The 6,764-nt window shown below is 38.9% G+C and overlaps 1 pseudogene; it reads left to right on the top strand.

The window, feature by feature from the left end:
- Positions 1-4,321: 4,321 nt before the first annotated feature.
- Positions 4,322-4,796, top strand: LOC105066470 (large ribosomal subunit protein uL23-like; annotated as a pseudogene).
- Positions 4,797-6,764: the final 1,968 nt, after the last annotated feature.

The raw sequence follows: 6,764 nt of genomic DNA, 5'->3' as shown, positions 1-6,764 counted from the left end.
TGAATCTACTTCACTAGACTGTTTAGAAATTAAATTATTTTGTATATATTAAGGCATTTCTTAAGCCAGAAAGCATTATTACATAACATTCATTATTTCTGTTTTCCCCTAAATTCCCATAGAAACCCTTCAAATGACCCAATAAAAGTTTTTATTTGTTGCTTTTTAAAAATGAATTTTACTTTTTAGAAGAGTTTTAGATTTACAGAAAGACTGAGAAAATAGTAGAGAGAGTTCCCATATACCCTGTACCCAGTTTCCCCTATTATTAAGTTCTTATATTAGTATGGTACATTTGTTACAATTAATGAACCAATTCTGATACACTATTATTAACTGAAGTCCAAAGTTTATTAAGATTTCCTTAGTTTTAGCTAAGGTCCATTTTCTTTTCCAAGATCCCATGCAGGATATCAAATTACATTTAGTTAATGTGTCTCCTTAGGCTTCTCTTAGCTATAATACTTTCTCAGACTCTCCTTGCTTTTGATCACCTTGAAATTTTTAGAGAATATTGCTCAAGTATTTTGTAGGGTGCCCCTCGATTGCAATTTATCTGATGTTTTCCTCATGAGTAGACTGCAGTTATGGGTTTGGGGAAGATGATCACAGAGGTAAATTGCCATTTTCATCATATAATACCAAGAGAATGTAGTATCAGCATGATTTATGACATTGATGCTGATCTTGATCACCTGGCTGAGATAGTGTTTGTTAGTTCTCTCCATTGTAAAGTTAGTCTTTTCTCCCCTTTCTGTATTCTTTGGAAGAAGTCACCATGTGCGGCTCACACTTAAGGAGTGGGGATCTCTGCTTCCCCTCTCTGGTTTAGTTTTTACCAAATAAAAGCAGTATCTCCATGGGACAGAGCTTGCCCTTTTGTGACAGGAAATGTTATGTTTTAAGATATTTTTCAAACAGCTGGTATGAGCTCACTCTTTTTAGAAGAAATACTGTAGTAAGAGTAGTTTTCTTTTCTTTCCCCGGAAAATCAGTCAGTTCTCTTTTTTACTTCAAGATAATTTTTATCTTAAAGGAAAAAAAAATGTTTACCTGTGAGACTTGTTATTGCTTGAAGGGGCCTGTGTTCTTCATATAGGCCTGTTTTTTCCTTCCTTCTTCTAGTCTCTTATCTTCACCTTCTTTAAAAGGACAGCTCATGCATTCATTTCTTCTTTTACATTTTCCCACCATGCTACTTCAAATATGTTGCCTGTGTTATTTTCTGAAATAAAAATTAGAATCTAAGCTTCTCTCTGAGGGAATATTACCTTTGAAGTTCACGGAGGCGTCAGAATCAAAGTGAAATCTACAACGTACTTCCTTACAAGAAATTCTGAGAAGAGAAAACTAACAAGATACAAAAGGAAAAATCTGTTTCAAACTGATAATAAAGATGCTGTAATGAGTAGAAATAAAGAAAACGTGAGGAAGTCATGAATAAAAGTTACTTGGTTTACAACAATTGCTTGTTCCTAAACCTCAGCAATGTAGGCAAGGATCTAAATCTCAAACTTCTGATTCAGCCATTCCTGAGCAAACTTTATTTCTCAGATACTAGCCTCTGGGGCAGAATAAAAACACAGTAAACATACAAGTACACAGAGTGAAATCTGATACAAGGTATTTAGGTGGATTAAACTACGTCATTAACATTCGTTTTGAAAGAAAGCTGTGTGGAAGTGGGTAACATTTTTCTAAAGATGATCATGTGGATACACAATTCTTGCCTTCTTCCCCGTCAAAAATATAAACATATTCAGGAAGGAGATTTCACATTTGGCTAATATGCTGTTAAGTCCATTTCTTTTTTAACAACAATAAAAAATAATAATAATAACAAAGATTAAAACTTCCTAGTTATAGGCAATACAGTGTAAAGGAAAGGATACCAGCTTGGGAACTAGAAGAACCTGAATTCGTATTCCAGCCTCACCACTTACTAGCTGTATGGCCTTATGATAAGGTATTTAATTTATCTAAATCTCAATTTCCTCATCTATAAAAGACACAGTAGGTCAACCTTTTGGGTCATTATAACAGTTAGATATAATATAGATTAGATACATAGCAGAAAACCTAATTAATACATAGCAGGCTCTGAATTAGAGAAAGAAGATACTATTTTGATCCTTACAAAGTTTATAATCTAGAGGAAGAAATAGAAATTAATCAGGGAATAACCAAAAAAAGTAAAATTATGCAAATAATAAAGTGACTTAGAAAAAGATAGGTTTCCCTGAGTGATGAAGGAACTAAAGTAAGTCACTGAAAGAGCTGAAAGGAAGGTAGGCATTAGCTAAATAAATCCCCAAGTTAGAGCAGTTTAGACAAAGGCAACAGAATATGCAAAGTTCCTGAGGTGGGGAAGATGAGGGTGCTTTCAAGGAAGTGAAAGGACAGTGCAAAGGGAGAGATGGCGGGAGCCCAGACAGGCAGGGTCTACAAGACCATCTTAAGGATTTTGGTCCCTCCCCTGCAAATAATGAAAAACCATTGAAAGGTTTTGAGCAGAGCAGTGACATAATGCCATTTTTTAAAAGCCTCACTCAGGCTACTGTGGGAATAGCCTGTCGGGGTGGGAAAAGATACAGGAAGGCCAGAGGAAGCCAACGGAGCAGGCTACGGGCAGATGAAGGAGACACCAGAAGAGTAAATGTTGGCACAGAGAGATTAGACATGATACAGCCAGAATTGGCAGGTCTATCTTCCTCCAACTTTTGTGTCTTCTAACCTTATATGTTATAATAAAATACTAAATTCCTGCAATGAACAAACATAGGAAGGAAGATGCTATGGTATAACCTGATGAGTGAAGGAACTTCCCAATTTCCCATCCAGCACTTAGATTTCTTCCCAGAGACAAAATTACGTGGAGAAAATGGAAAGCACAGGATAGTAGGACTCACAAGAAAACAAGGGACTGGGGGCAGGAGAGAGGCTTGCAGGTGGAAAGAGTGCTATATGGAGAAACAGGATACCCAAGTTCTAGTCCCAGCTCTGCCACATACATTTGAATAAACAAGCCCCTTCTCTTCAGACCAACCCTATCCGTGAAATGACCAAGTGGAAATAGCTGGTCTCTAGGGTCCCTTTCAGTGCATATGTTTCTCTCACTGAGAAAGACTCATCTATAAAGGCAGCTCAACACAGTGGTTTAGAGTGCAGGTTCTGAAGTCATCATATTAAGAGCAAACACTTAATAAGTGCTTACCATGTGCCAGGCGTTGTTCTAAGTATTACATATAAACTGTTTTAATCTTCCCAACAAATCTTGTGGGTAAGAACTATTATTATCATCAGCTTCGTTTTATAGTTGAGAAAACATAGGCACAGAGATGTTAAGTAACTTGCTCAAGATCTCACAGTTATTAAGAGACAGAGACAGCATCTGAATGTAGTAGTCTAGACATGATATATGTATCATTTTAAGGTTGCCGAGGTTCAAGTACTGACTCTGCTATTTTCTGTGCCTCAGTTTTCTCAACTATAAAAATGGGAATAATAATAGTTCTGAGCTAAATACGTTTTTGTGAGGATTAACTGAGGGTATATATATCTATATGGAGAGGACATATATACTGGTTAGAAGAGCAGTACCAGAAACTTAGCAAGTTCTCAGTAAATGTTTGGTGTTATAATTACTTGGTGGCCCAAGGAAGAATAGACACGTACATTATGGGAAACACTCATTGTCAAGAATGACTCAGTCTGATCCCAAGCTTTCATGGTGTTTCCAAGGCAAAGAGGCAAACCTTACATGCTATAAAACCCTGCAGAGGAGAGCTACTGTCTGTTCTGTACAAAGGATTTCTCCCCATGTTTATTTTTTCCAATTTAGGTCCTCGCTTAATACCTGAAAATAGGGGAGGAAAACATAGTGATAGTAAATAAAATAGCCTATGAACAAAATAAAATATAGCTCCTGTGCACAGTCCAATATGATTCTAATTTGGTTTGGAATGCCTTAATGTTGTTATGAATCAACTTTTTGAGTCACAGCCAGCATTTAACACAAATAAAATAATAGGATAGTACAGGTTGGACAGCAAACATCACAACGCATTACAGGCAGTAAAGATAAGTATTGTTTCATAAAATTTTTGTTTCAGAGGGAGAGAGAGAGATAATGTAAACTACGTATTTTACTTTGTACATTTTTTAAAAAGTTTAACAGTGAGCTGGATTGTTTATTCATCAACAAACATTTGCTATATGTGGTTTGTGGTAAGCATTCTGCCAGGAGCTGAGTTCACCTGAAATAATTAATAGAGTTCCAGTTTTGGTAAGTCAAAAGTGAAATGGGGAGCTTTTCACGAAGATGGTGCTGAAAGCGAAGGAAGCCCCTGCTCCTCCCAAAGCCAAAGCCAAAGCCAACGCAAAAGCTTTGAAGGCCAAGAAAGCAGTGCTGAAAGGCTTCCACAGCCACTCACACACAAAAAAGATCCAGACATCACCCACCTTCCAACGGCCCAAAACACTGTGGCTCAGAAGGCAGCCACAAATATCCTCTGAAGAGTGCCCCTAAGAGAAACAAGCTTGGTCACTACACCATCATCAAGTTCCCCCTGACCACCAAGTCAGCCATGAAGAAGATAGAAGACAACAACACAAGTATGTTCCTTGTGGACATCAAGGCCAACAAGCACCAGATCAAACAGGCTGTGAAGAAGCTCTGTGACATTGACATGGCTGAGGTCAACACCCTGATCAGGCCTGATGGAGAGAAGGCATAGGTACAACTGGCTCCTGACTATGATGTTTTGGATGTTGCCAACAAAACTGGAATCATCTAAACTGAGTCTAGCTGGCTAATTCTAAATAGAAAAAAATTTCATTATAAAAAAAAGTAAAATGGGGAAAACAAACACTAAACAAAACCAAAATGAACCTTATGGGGCCAGGGCCTCACTTCCTAGGAGAGGAGTGACTTTTAGGAGGGAAGAAATGTTTGGAATTGCTGAGATGTCATAGAAACTACACGACTAGGGGAACGGGTGCTTAATTCTATAGTGGTCAGTGATAGCTTGGTCAATTTTCTTTGTTTTTACATTTACCTTGATTAAAAAAGGAATGAATAAACTGTGAGATATAAATCACAATTTATGTACCGGATTTAATGTATTTTCTTGATTTTTAACAGGTTCTTTTCCTCTGGAACATTGTAGGGGGATATAGGGTGGCTTGGGAGAAAACTAGATTTCTGTCCACTCCTTCTCTAGATCCTAATTATGGGTTAAAAATAGAATCTGTTGAATTGCAGGAAATAGATATAGTTAAAACCCCACTGTAATTAGTTCAGGAGCCCCACAGATTGTTAATGAGGTTGTTTGAATTAGCACCTGCTCCTAGAAGGGTTGGGGGTGAGCGCATTGGCAGCCAGGCCCCTTGAGTCAGTGAGAGGGAAATGGGAATGGAGGGAGGGGTCTGTATGCTGCCTTGCAGGTGTTTTCTGAGAGTCCCTGAATCAGTGTTTTATTTTCTATTTATTTTGTTGCATTCACTATGTGCAAGAGGCTGGGCTAGACATTAGAGGAAATCTTGAGGGGAGAGAACACAAAGAACTCATACAGAGAGACAAGACATTTACAAAGGACAAAAGCACATGTGGAGCAACACAGTTCACTGTGAGCACACTGACCTTGGTCCTGCCACTTTCTAGCTGTGTGACTTGGGGCAAAGTCACCTAACCTTTCAGACTTTCAGTTACCTTATCTGCAAAATTGGGTTTTTATGGGGAGTAAATGGTAGGCATAAGTGAAGTGGGCAGCATATCACTGAGTGGATAGTACACGCTCAATAACTGAGTTAACTGCAAAATCAAAGTGTCTGCAAAGAAATACCAATGAAATGCTTTGGAGCTTCAAAGGAGGAAAGTGTCATATTGGGGAAAACTTCTTAGAGGCGGCATCTGAGCTGAACCTTACAGGATTTGTCTTATGTTAGAAGGAGGCAATGCAGTGGAGGAAAATATTCCCAGGGAGGCATGGCATAGACAAGGGCATGGAGGCAGGAAAAAGTGGGACATTTCCAATAGTAGACTTGTTTTTTGGTGGCAATTGTAGTTCAATAGATGTATAAGTCAGTCTCCAACCTCAAAAAGCTCATAGTCTAGTGGGGAGACAGACTCACATCTGAAACTGATGAAGCAGTGTGGTATCAATTGTGATAAAGAACTGTACAGGGGCTGTGGGAGTCCAGTGGAGACCCACTTGGACCAGCCTGGACCAGGGCTGACCAGGTGGGAATAGCAGAAGATGAAGAGGGTGGCTGAGATTCTAGGGTAGCAGGGAAAATGCTGATTGTGGGACCCATTCTCAATAGAAATGCCAGTCAGGAAATTATATTAGCACACAAGATAGGAACATGATGGGGATGAAGACTGGGTTGGTAGTAGTGAGAGGGTGAGAGAGGTGAGCAGGAGCAGGAATCAGAAAACTGTCCGAATTCTAGAACTTACAAGTGGAGCCATTTAGTGCCATAAGGAAGTGTGGAGTTGATTGTGAAGCTGGGTGGCTGAAATGGAGGGAAAGTGAGTCACTGGAGATGAGGAGTTCAGGGATTAGTGGGATTAGTGGGATTAAGTGACTAAAAATATTACTATTGTCTGTCGATGACCCAGAAGGCAGAGACAGAAGGAAGGCTACGTGGAAGACGTCAATAAGGCAGATATAAAAATCACCCCAAAGGTGGGATTGTGTCCTGGAGGGCAGTAGATGGTTTTGGTGTTTGAAATATGCTAACTACTTACTATTGAACACCTA

This window comes from Camelus bactrianus, chromosome 13 (genome assembly GCF_048773025.1).
Source record: "Camelus bactrianus isolate YW-2024 breed Bactrian camel chromosome 13, ASM4877302v1, whole genome shotgun sequence".
Classification (NCBI taxonomy): Eukaryota; Metazoa; Chordata; class Mammalia; order Artiodactyla; family Camelidae; genus Camelus; species Camelus bactrianus.
This window is presented reverse-complemented; position numbering and strand designations above follow the sequence as displayed.